The sequence below is a fragment of the Ovis canadensis genome, chromosome 26 (assembly GCF_042477335.2).
Source record: "Ovis canadensis isolate MfBH-ARS-UI-01 breed Bighorn chromosome 26, ARS-UI_OviCan_v2, whole genome shotgun sequence".
In the NCBI taxonomy this organism is placed as follows: domain Eukaryota; kingdom Metazoa; phylum Chordata; class Mammalia; order Artiodactyla; family Bovidae; genus Ovis; species Ovis canadensis.
In genome coordinates, this window is record NC_091270.1 from 46,003,068 (window position 1) to 46,015,714 (window position 12,647).

General features: G+C 40.8%; 1 non-coding gene across 1 annotated transcript; it reads left to right on the top strand.

The window, feature by feature from the left end:
* The first annotated feature begins 5,292 nt into the window (after positions 1–5,292).
* On the top strand, positions 5,293–5,429 carry LOC138431188 (small nucleolar RNA SNORA51). The gene has a single exon (XR_011253589.1). It is a non-coding gene; the product is annotated as a small nucleolar RNA SNORA51 (small nucleolar RNA).
* The last annotated feature ends 7,218 nt before the right edge of the window (positions 5,430–12,647 follow it).

The following is a 12,647-nucleotide window of genomic DNA, read 5'->3' on the forward strand; positions in this document are numbered from 1 at the left end:
AGAAAACCCAAGACAAACACAGACAGAGGTACAGTCTACAAAACCCTTGTATAGTACCCTTCAGAAGTATCAATGTTACACACCAAAATAAGAAAAAAGAAACATTGGTGGAATCTAAGGTGATATGATGACTAAATGCAATGTAGAATCCTGGATCAGATCCTGAAACATTGTTTTTATTCTTTTAGTCGCTAAGTCGTGTCCAACTCTTTTGTGACCCCATGGACTATAACCTTCCAGGCTCCTCTGTCCATGGGGTTTCCTGGGCAAGCATAATTGAGTGGGTTGCCCTCTTCCTGACCCAGGGATCAAACCCACATCTCTTGCCTTGCAGGTGGATTCTTTACCACTGAGCCACCTGAGAAGCTCTTAGCTAATAGTAGTACTGCACTAATATGAATTTCTTAGTCTGGTAAACTTGCTATGATTGGGCTTCCACAGTGGCTCAGACGGTAAAGCGTCTGTCCGCGACACGGGAGACCTGGGTCTGATCCCTGGGTTGGGAAGATCCCTTGGAGAAGGCAATGGCACCCCACTCCAGTACTCTTGCCTGGAGAATCCCATGGATGGAGGAGCCTGGTAGGCTACAGTCTGTGGGGTTGCAAAGAGTCAGACAGGACTGAGCGACTTCACTTTCATTTCTTTCAAACTTGCTGATTATGTAAGATGTTTGCATAAGAGGAAACTGGATCTAGGGTATATAGGAACTCTCTATACTATTTTTTTTAATGGGGCTTCCCTGTTGGCTCAAAGGGTAAAGCATCTGCCTGCAATGCAGGAGACCCAGGTTTGATCCCTGGTTGGGAATATCCCCTGGAGAAGGAAACGGCAACCCATTCCGGTACTCTTGCCTGGAAAATCCCATGGATGGAGAAACCTGGTAGGCTACAGTCCGTGGGGTATACTATTTTTTCAACACTTATACAAATCTGAATTAATTTTAAGACAAAACATTTTTTAAAAAATATTTATTTGACTGTGCTGGATCTTAGTTGTGACAAGCAGGATCTAGTTCCCCGATCAGGGATCAAACCCAAGCCCCCTGCTTTGGAAGTGTGTAGTCTTAGCCACCAGATCACCAAGGAAGTCCCTCAAGACAAAAACTTTAAAAAGAAAACAAGTTAGCTAGTAATATATGTCAAATGAATATTAAAGACCAAAACTGATAAAGGATACCACTGTGAGTATGGACCTTATCAACAAGGAAGCAGATTAGAAGTTGGGTGTTGGAAGGGTGTTTAGGATTCAAAAATCTAGAAAGTGAGACGAAGGTGTAATAACAACAAAGTTGTAGCAACAGAAGTGCTCAAGTGTTAAGAAAGTTCTGAGTGAACCAGTCCAACCGAATCTCAGGCTGGAGAATAATGGAGGGCAGAGATGACAGGACTTTCTTATGGTATAAATAAGTTTTGCAATGTGGGCGCACGATTTGATTACCCGCAACATTTATTTTTCTCAATGAAATATCTTCAACTTTATTCCTCGGTAAAAGGGTGAGTTCCTTACAATCACCTCAGACATTATCACATCAACTTGTGTAACTAGTAGAAATGTGTTTGTAGTGATTTGGTTTGGGGCATTTTTTTCAGCTACCAATGAACGTATTACTGACCCAAATATTTGAGTCAGTGTCTCAGAGGGCGTTTAGGCGGAGATGTTAAGATCACGACATTTGATTGAACTCTTACGAATGGGTTAGAACACTGAGAAATGATGTAGGCTTCCGGGATTCCTGGATCTATTTTTCTTTTCTGTCTTTGCAGCTAGCAGTCAAAGACCCTCCCAAGTGCTCCTGAGTCACAGGGTGGCCCCTACCCAAAAGTGTTGCCATCTTTGTGCTTGAAGGATTTGAGCTGTCTTTACCAGAAATGTTAGTAGAGTTTCTACATGACTTAACATTTGTTAGTTAAGGAGTCTGCCTGGAACGACTGTGGCCTTGTGTATTGTCACACCCTATAATTCCTGTTCTTCCTAAGCACTCAATAGTCCTCTGTGGTCTTCTTGGATGAGCAGCATCTTTTTCGCTTCATTTTATGGGAGAAATGCAAAGCGAAGTCCTCTAGGGGGCCAGTTGCCTATTTAGTTGAAGTTCAACTAATGATAGGAACTGTGGTTGAAGCATGGAAGCTAATTCCCTTCACTATCTTCATTCCATTGGCTTTCATTAAATGTCACTGGCCATGTGTTTTCAAGTACCAATCCTGCCATCCAAATGTAAACACATATTGCCCCTCCTCATTGCAATCAGCAACACCCCCCCGACACACACACACAGACACACACAGAGACTCCCCATGGACTCACACACATTCTTCGCTTTCATTACAGAGAATCAATGCTGGAAATAATTTTCTGCTTTGGGGCAGGAAAATTCTTTCCTGCTGGTAATGAAAACTGTAAAAATGTGCCCGTGAAACCTCTGTCTCCTCGGAATTCACTACTGCTCAAACCAAGATTTTGCTGGTAACAAGTTGCTGAGGGAGGGGGTGGGAGGGTGAGTTTTGCACGACTGGAGGTGTCTTCATCTAGTCCCATGCTAAAATCTGGACTGCATGTGACATAGTAGCCATGGAAAGTGAGCATATATTTTGCACTCCCCACAACGTGATCAAACATAGATAACTCTTAACAATTCTCCTTTTGTTCTTAAAATTAATTATGGGCTGGCCCAGAGAGCACTGAGGATCAACTCCTGCCTGACAAGAGTGTCCCACTGTAGAGGTTGGCAGGAAAGCATTTCCTAGGATATGAACCTAATTAAACTGAAAATACAGAATGTTAAGGATAAAACCTCAGATTCACAATGTGGTTTGATCCAGCAAGGAAAAAAGGGAGGGGGGCTTTAATCCAAGCAGAAAATGAGGGTGCATAAGAATATGAATTTGATGGCATTGAGGGATCCCAGACAGAGTCCCAGAGGCCAGGAGAAAGCCCAAGCAATTGTAACTAAGAGCGCTCATCATTTTTTTTCCCTACCTGCTTGGCATCTTGGCCATGGCCCAGATCCATTTTACACAGCAGTGTGTTGCCCCCTTCAGACTTTGACATCACTGTGAAAATTCAAACGAAGACTTCTTTGCAGAAGTGGTTTTCCTCCTGTGGACACGCCACATTCTGAACGAAAAAAGGACTGTGCTGATGAATTTGCCCGCACGAATTCTCATGTGCTCTCCCCATGTGCCCGAGTCCCTTCACCCTGGCGTGCACGTGCACAGACACACACACACACACACACACACACACACACACACACCTCTTTGGAACTGAGTCCCCAAGAAATCAGAGACATAGACTTCTGTTTTATGTGTGATGCCAAACAGGAGCAAAAACTGTCTGCTCCTACTCATAAATTCTGTTTCATTGCAACAAGAAAGCATGCTCTTTCTCTGTTTCTCTCGCATGCACACTCACATACATCCACTCCCAGAAATGTTCTGACTTTTCAGCACATGATCAATAGGCAGATACCCACCTCAGGAAAGTTGCAGTTCCTGTTTGCATCTGGCAGGGATTGGGAACTCTGGCAAAGCTATATTCTGGAAGAGCCATTGGAGAGGTCAGCATAAAGCCTGACTTCAGTCCCCAAGAGAGAAAACAAGTGAGCCCTGATGAGGGTGAGTTGGTCCCCACCCATACCATCATGTCATCAGCTCGACTTGTCATAGGGTGTCCTGACATGCTAGCCTGACATCCAAAAAATAGATACACATTTCTCCCTGGGTGAGAAATCACGGAGGAAAATAATTGTACGTGGCAGAGAGGAATAGGAAGACAGTTCTGAACCCCCGGCTCCCCAGGTGGCTCAGACAGTAGAGAATCACCTGCAATGCAGGAGATGTGTCTTTGATCCCAGGGTCAGGAAGATCCCCTGGGGAAGGGAATGGCAACCCATGACAGTATTCTTGTCTCGATAATCCCATGGACAGAGGAGTCTGGCAGGCTATAGTCCGTGGGGTTGCAAAGAGTCGGACACGGCTAAATAACTAAACAACAACAAAACCTTCTTTACTAAGAAAATCACTCCCTGGCATCCCAAATGTCAAACTGAAAGTCTAATAAAGTTAAGGGATTTGATTATCTCCAAAGAAAAAGGAAATAATAGTCAAACCAAAAAAATTGTTTAATAGGAAAACAATACCCTGGTCTCTTTCACACCTCAGATGAGAAACTCAAAAATCAATTTACAAAGAAAGTTCTTGCTTTCCTTGTGAATCAGGAACTCTGCAGATGAAAAATTCCTGTCTTTGACTTCAATTTCTGCCACAAACCTGAGAAGCAGCTCAGTTGGTGTTCTCAAAAGCTGCCCCTGAGGGCATGTGATGTCCAATTTTATATATATATATATATATATATATATATATATAATGATATTTTCCAACCTCATGCATATCCCTTCCATTTTCCTGGATGCTTCAGCAGATACATGCAAGACTCTGCATTCAAGTGGATTTTGTCATCTATATCTCTCTAAACATCATTCCCAACCTGAACAGTTTTGAATACCACTTAATGAAATCATTTTCTTTGCTTTAAAAAAAAAAACAGTATCAAGTTTTGAAATGTGATCATTCTGTTATCTCAGCTCATTATAATTACCCTCGAAATAATCAGTAATTACCTTCTTTTAACCTTTAGTTCTATCTTGGGCTACAACTAAAGGATTCAAGTGAGAGGAAATGAGGGTGCTCACTCTCTTTGAAAAAATCTGTTCCTAAGCAAATCTTTCAGTATACACCCTCTAATCCTTTTCTGCCTTGGTTTCTTTACTTCAGTAATTTTCTCTTCAATAGCATTCTCATTTTCAAAGAGTAGTGTCGGTTTTAAAAAATTATACTGTATTATAAAAAATTATAAAAAATAAATAGGTGACTTTCAAAAGGAGGGAGACACCACCTTCTAAAAGGAAGAGAAGAAATACATACCCCACTCACACTCTATCAGATATTATTTTATTTTTTGCTCAGCATTGATCTCAAGTCAGTGGTAAAGACACAGGGTTTATATAACTTATGCCCAGATTAGCTGAGAGGTGGAACTCCAGTCCAGACTTCTAGGATCCTAACGTCCCTGTCAAGGCCTCTGAAGCTTCCCAAGGTCATGAAATGGATGTGTAAAAACTATCAGAAAAGTTCTAGGATGTCTGAAATTGGGCATTTGGTTTTTTGCCATCTTTTCCAGTATTTGCAATGTTTGAGCTTTGGTATTGAATATTAGTGTTGTAAGAGTTTGTGTGTGTATGTTTTTAGCAGTAGTAGGAATCATTAATGTAAAATAATCTAAAATATTAGCATCAGCCATCTTGTTGCTTACTGAAGGCTGTGTTCTTACCCTGACCATATAGAAACAGGAGGCAGAGTAAACCTACCCCATGTACACCTCAGTCCAGGCAGGCCCTTTGCCTGGTCTGTATTGTGAATGGGGGGACATGGAATATAAATAAAAATAAATTAAAAGTAAAAATAATTTTAAAATAAAGTGAAAGTTTAAAAAAAAACATTGGCAATGAATAAGTGTATTTCTTAATGCTAAGAAAAATACAGAGAATTCCACCCTTTTAAGCATCTCCTGAATCTTTATTTTTTTAAAATGCCAAGAAAAGAAAAATGGCAGTGCTGAAAGCCAGAAACTTAGTAGAAAGAATCCAAACCTTTAATTACCCAAGCTAAGTGGAATTTAGAAGCACATCGTGAATGATGAAAAATCTTCCTTTTTCTTCTTGGGAAAAGAAATCTATTTTATATTACTAACAACAGCCAGAAATAACTTTTAAATCTAAACTCTTTGTGTAAGGCATCTACAAATAGATCAAAAGGCAAAGAGTCACTTCTGTTGCTGTAGTTTAGGCACTAAGTTGTGTCCATTTTTTTGCGACCCCGTGGTCTATAGCCCACCGGGCTCCTCTGTCCATGGGATTTCCCAGGCAAGGAGAGGGTTGCCATTTCTTTCAGAGGATCTTTCCAACCAAGGATTGAACCTGGTTCTCCTGCATTGGCAGGCAGATTCTTTACCACGGAACCACCACTACCTACAAATATAAGTATAATCTCAGCATCTTTCCTCTGAAAGTCCAACTCATCCGCCTTAACCTATTGGAAGTGTGAATTAAAACTTTCTTTATAACAGAAGAAACTCATGTAATTATATGCCATAAAATTTATATACAATGAATATGTAATATCTAACTGAATTCTTAATTATTATTTTTTAAACTATAATAATGGCCATAGTGAATTTCAGAATACTATCACAAAGACCAGCTGAATATCATACTTATATGAGAAGTATACTTATAAAAAGTATAAAGAAATTAGTAATATACTGCATCAGTTCAGCTCAGTCGCTCAGTCGTGTCCGACTCTTTGCAACCCCATGAATTGCAGCAGGCCAGGCCTCCCTGTCCATCACCAGCTCCCGGAGTTTAATCAAACTCATCTCCATCGAGTCAGTCGTGACATCCAACCATCTCATCCTCTGTTGTCCCCTTCTCCCTTTAATCTTTCCCAGCATCAGGGTCTCTTCAAATGAGTTAGTTCTTTGCGTAAGGTGGCCAGAGTATTGAAGTTTCAGCTTTAGCATCAGTCCTTCCAAAGAAGACCCAGGACTGATCTTTAGAATGGACTGGTTGGATCTCCTTGCAGTCCAAGGGACTCTCAAGAATCTTCTCCAACACCACAGTTCAAAAGCGTGAATTCTTTGGCGCTCAGCTTTCTTCACAGTCCAACTCTCACATCCATACATGACCACTGGAAAAACCATAGCCTTGACTAGATGGACCTTTGTTGGCAAAGTAATGTCTCTGCTTTTCAATATGCTGTCTAGGTTGGTCATAACTTTCCTTCCAAGGAGTAAGTGTCTTTTAATTTCATGGCTGCAGTCACCATCTGCAGTGATTTTGGAGCCCCCCAAAATAAAGTCTGACACTGTTTCCACTGTTTCCCCATCTATTTCCCATGAAGTGATGGGATCAGATGCCATGATCTTCGTTTTCTGAATGTTGAGTTTTAAGCCGACTTTTTCACTCTCCTCTTTCACTTTCATCAAGAGGCTATTTAGTTCCTCTTCACTTTCTGCCATAAGGGTGGTGTCATCTGCATATCTGAGGTTATTGATATTTCTCCCGGCAATCTTGATTACAGCTTGTGCTTTTTCCAGTCCAGCGTTTCTCATGATGTACTCTGCATATAAGTTAAATAAGCAGGGTGACAATATACAGCCTTGACATACTCCTTTTCCTATCTGGAACCAGTCTATTGTTCCATGTCCAGTTCTAACTGTTGCTTCCTGACCTGCATATAGGTTTCTCAAGAGGAAGTTCAAGTGGTCTGTTATTCCTATCTCTTTCAGAATGTTCCACAGTTTATTGTGATCCACACAGTCAAAGGCTTTGGCATAGTCAATAAAGCAGAAATAGATGTTTTTCTGGAACTCTTGCTTTTTCGATGATCCAGTGGACGTTGGCAATTTGATCTCTGGTTCCTCTGCCTATGGGGAGGGAGGTGGGAGGGGGGTTCATGTTTGGAATGCATGTAAGAATTAAAGATATTAAAATTTAAAAAATAAAAAACTAAAAAAAATAAATTAAAAAAATAAAAATAAAAATAAAACCAGCTTGAACATCTGAAAGTTCACGGTTCAGGTACAATATACTGCATACATCTGATTATAATGTATATTGTTCCTATATCAAGAATTAGTAAACTAAACTCAAGGGCTAAATCCTACCCCACTTCCTGTTTTTGTCGATAAAGTTTTATTGGAATACAGACCTGCTCATTTGTTTACATATTGTCTCTGGCTACTTTTATGCAATCGCAATGGCAGTTGCAGCAAAGAGAGTCTGGCCTGCAAAGCCTAAACCATTTATTCTTTTACAGAAAAAGTTTGTCAATCCCTGATCTACATATTTTGTGGAATTGAGTTTCATTAAGGAGCTTTCCTAGATTTACTGCAGTGACAAATTCTGGAGTTAATTGATGAGCTATGATGTGCTTAGTTGCTCTGTTGCGTCTGACTTTTTGTGACCCCATGGACAATAGCCTGCCAGGCTCCTCCATCCATGGGGATTCTTCAGGCAAGAATACTGGAGTGGGTTGCCATGCCCTCCTCCAGGGAATCTTCCCAACCCAGGGATCAAACCCAGGTTTGCCACACTGCAAGCAGATTCTTTACCATCTAAGCCACCATGGAAAACTAATTGATGAACAGCTAAATTTATATTTTTGGATAAACTATATGATTATATTTCAGTTCAATGTGAAGAAATTAAGTACATGTATAGACATATATAAATCCTAGAAATATACCTAAAGATGTGTCATATAAGCAGATATTCACACATACAAGCAAATGTTCATATAAATGCTCCAAAAGATTTAAAGTTGCTCCTTGCTACCTTGGTCTTTCTAAGCTTCAGTTTCCCCACTGGTAAAAGGATAATAGTAATTGTTACATTATTGCATCATAATCATTATCATGATACTCACCCTCAGTCATGTCCGACTCTTTACAACCCCATGGACTGCAGCCTGCCAGGTTCCTCTGTCCACGGAATTTTCCAAGAAAGAATATTGGAGTAGATTGAGATTTCCTCCTCCAGGGGAACTTCCCCACCCAGGGATCAAACTAGAATCTCTTGAGGCTCCTGCATCGTCAGGCAGGTTCTTTATTGCATGTTAGCATAATAATGCCATAATGATTAAAGGAAATGAATGCTGAACAGAATGCCCAGCATAGAATAAGCACTTAATAAATGTAAGTTACTAATATTTTAGGCTGCTTTATTGACAGTCTTTGCCTCAAGGAGGTACCTCTGTCTCTGAGAGAAGGTATGTGATCTTTCTTATAGGGAAGATCAAAAGTATTATCCGAATGCTTGTGTTGCCTTCTAGACAACTCATGTATAAAACCAAAGAATGTGTCTTATTAGTGGGCTGACAATCTGAACTCAATTCTTGTCAGAGCTTGATCCAAATTAGCTCTTCTTTGATGCATATAAAAAGAAAACTCAGAATGATTGGTCTGTACCAAGACAGAGTGCCTGAAGAATTATGGACGGAGGTTCATGACATTGAACAGGAGGCAGGGATCCAGACCATCCTCAAGATAAAGAAATGCAAAAAGGCAAAATGATTGTCTGAGGAGGCCTTACAAATTGCTATGAAAAGAAGAGAAGTGAAAGGCAAAGGAGAAATGGAAAGATATACCCATTTGAACAAAGAGTTTCAAAGAATAGCAAGGAGAGATAAGAAAGCCTTCCTCAGTGATCAATGCAAAGAAATAGAAGAAAACAATAGAATCGGAAAGACTAGAGATCCCTTCAAGAAAATTAGAGATACCAAGGGAACATTTCATGAAAAGATGGGCACAGTAAAGGCCAGAAATCGTATGGAACTAAGAGAGAAGATATTAAAATGAGGTGGCAAGAATACACAGAAAAACTATACAAAAAAGATATTCATGACCCAGATAATCATGATGGTGAGATAACCAACCTAGAACCAGACATCCTGGAATGCAAAGTCAAGTGGGTCTTAGGAAGCATCACTATTAACAAAGCTAGTAGAGGTGATGGAATTCCATTTGAGCTATTTCAAATCCTAAAAGATGATGCTGTTAAAATGCTGTACTCAATGTGCCAGCAAATTTGGAAAACTCAGCAGTGGCCACAGGACTGGAAAAGGTCAGTTTTCATTCCAATCCCAAAGAAAGGCAATGCAAAAGAATGCTCAAACTACTGCACAATTGCACTCATCTCACATGGTTTTTCCAGTGGTCATATATGGATGTGAGAGTTGGAATGTAAAGAAAGCTGAGTGTCAAAGAATTGATGCTTTTGAACTGTGGTGTTGGAAAAGACTCTTGAGAGTCCCTTGGACTGCAAGAAATCCAATTAGTCCATCCTAAAGGAGATCAGTCCTGGGTGTTCATTGGAGGGACTGATGTTGAAGCTGAAACTCCGATACTCTGGCCACCTGATGGGAAGAGCTGACTCGTTTGAAAAGACCCTGATGCTGGAAAAGATTGAGGGCAGGAGGAGAAGGGGACAACAGAGGATGAAATGGTTGGATGGCATCATCGACTTGATGGACATGGGTTTGGGTGGACTCCAGGAGTTGGTGATGGACAGGGAGGCCTGGTGTGCTGCGGTTCATGGGGTCGCAAACTGTCAGACAACTGAGCGACTGAACTGAACTGAACTGAACACATGCTGGCAAAGTAATGCTCAAAATCCTCGAAGCCAGGCTTCAGCAATACGTAAACCATGAACTTCCAGATGTTCAAGCTGGATTTAGAAAAGGCAGAGGAACCAGAGATCAAATTGCCAACATGTGTTGGATCATCAAAATAGCAAGAGAATTCCAAAAGTACATCTATTTCTGCTTCATTGGCTATGCCAAAGCCTTTGACTGTGTGGATCACAATAAACTGTGGAAAATTCTGAAAGAGATGGGAATACCAGACCACCTGACCTGCCTCTTGAGAAACCTCTATATGCAGGTCAGGAAGCAACAGTTAGAACTGGACATGGAACAACAGACTGGGTCCAAATAGGAAAAGGAGTCCGTCAAGTCTGTATATTGTCACCCTGCTTATTTAACTTGTATGCAAAGTACATCATGAGAAACGCTGGACTGGAAGAAGCACAAGCTGGAATCAAGATTGCTGGGAGAAATATCAATAACCTCAGATGTGCAGATGACATCACCCTTATGCCAGAAAGTGAAGAAGAAATAGAGAGCCTCTTGATGAAAGTGAAAGAGGAGAGTGAAAATGTTGGCTTAAAACTCAACATTCAGAAAACTAAGATCATGGCATCGGTTCCATCACTTCATGGCAAATAGATTGGAAAAAAATGGAAACAGTGTCAGACTTTATTTTGGGGGGCTCCAAAATCACTTCAGATGGTGATTGCAGCCATGAAATTAAAATATGCTTACTCCTTAGAATAAAAGTTATGACCAACCTAGACAGCATATTAAAAGGCAGAGACATTACTTTGCCAACAATGGTCCGTCTAGTCAAAGCTATGATTTTTCCAGTAGTCATGTATTGATGCGAGAGTTGGACTATAAAGAAAGCTGAGAGCTGAAGAATTAATGCTTTTTAACTGTGGTGTTTGAGAAAACTCTCGAGAGTCCCTTGGACTGCAAGGAGATCCAACCAGTCCATCCTAAAGGAAATCATTCCTGAATATTCATTGGAAGGTCTGATGCTGAGCTGAAACTCCAATAGTTTGGCCACCTGACACACGAAGAACTGACTCATTTGAAGAGACCCTGATGCTGGGAAAGATTGAAGGCAGGAGAAGGGGATGACAGAGGATGAGATGGTTGGATGTCACCACTGACTCGATGGAGATGAGTTTGATTAAACTCCGGGAGTTGGTGATGGACAGGGAGGCCTGGCGTGCTGCAGTCCATGGGGTCGTTAAGAGTCAGACACGACTGAGAAACTGAACTGAACTGACCAAGATTAGTATAAGGCAAACACTAATCATCCACTCATTTTTTACAATTCATTTATTTGTTAATTTTTGGCTGTATTGGAACATCACTGTGGCACTTAAACTCTTCATTACTGCGTGCAGACTTTCTCTAGTTGCAACGAGCGAGGACTTCTCTCTAGCTGCAGTGTGCAGGGTTCTCATTACAGTAGCTTCTCCTGCTGTGGAGCACAGGCTCTGGGGTGCGAGGGCTTCAGCAGTTGTATCATGCAGGCTCAGTAGTTGTGGCCCATGGGCTTAGTTGTTCTGATGCATGTGGGATCTTTGTTCCTGGACCAGGTATCAAACCCGTGTCCCCTGAATTCGTAGGTGAATTCTTAACCACTGGACCACTAGGAAGATCCCTAATCATCCATTCTTTTAGCCTTTTAAAAGTTTGTTTAGCATCATGCTTGCTGATAAAGAGAATACATCATTTAGGATATATTTCCTTCACTTGACATCAACTTATCAGGTGCCAGGGAAGACCTCTGGGGCGTCACAAACACTAGCCTAGCTCCACATGAAATTGCTCTGATTGAGTGATTTGTCCATCCACTGACACTTGGGGTCTGTTTCTTTTTTCCACCTCTTTCTCTCATCAGCTCCACCTGATTTTTGAATCACTGATGCCCAGTGATAATTTCCTGGCTCTAACTCTGGCTTCTCTCTTTTGATCTCAGCATTCAGCTCTGTTTTTCTTCACTTTGGAAATGAATAAGATTAATTTGTTGCTTCTCCAGCAAAACCCTCCCCACCAGCTCCCACAGTCTTCATCCCTCTGGTGGTATCACACCAGATAGAATAAAATACTTTCACTGAGTTAAAAAAATCTCACCTTATATCCTTATTTTTGTTTAGGATCACTATTAAAAAATGTCTACATGAAGTACATTTTTGTACTTCTAGCAAATTTTCTTTTGAGGGATTTGTCTGTTATTAATCAGGAACTCCAATGGGAAGATTTGTATTAGACTGTTTTGCACACAGTTTAATGCCAGACACTCTCTCTCTTCTAAATAACTGAAGTGTGTGGTTCTTTTCAGACTATGAAGGCACTGTAACCTTTTCTTTTTATCTAACTACCTATCTGTTGGCTTAATAACTGTGGGCTCAGACTAAATATGACATTTGAATGTAATTACTGCCTAATCCAAGTTTCTCT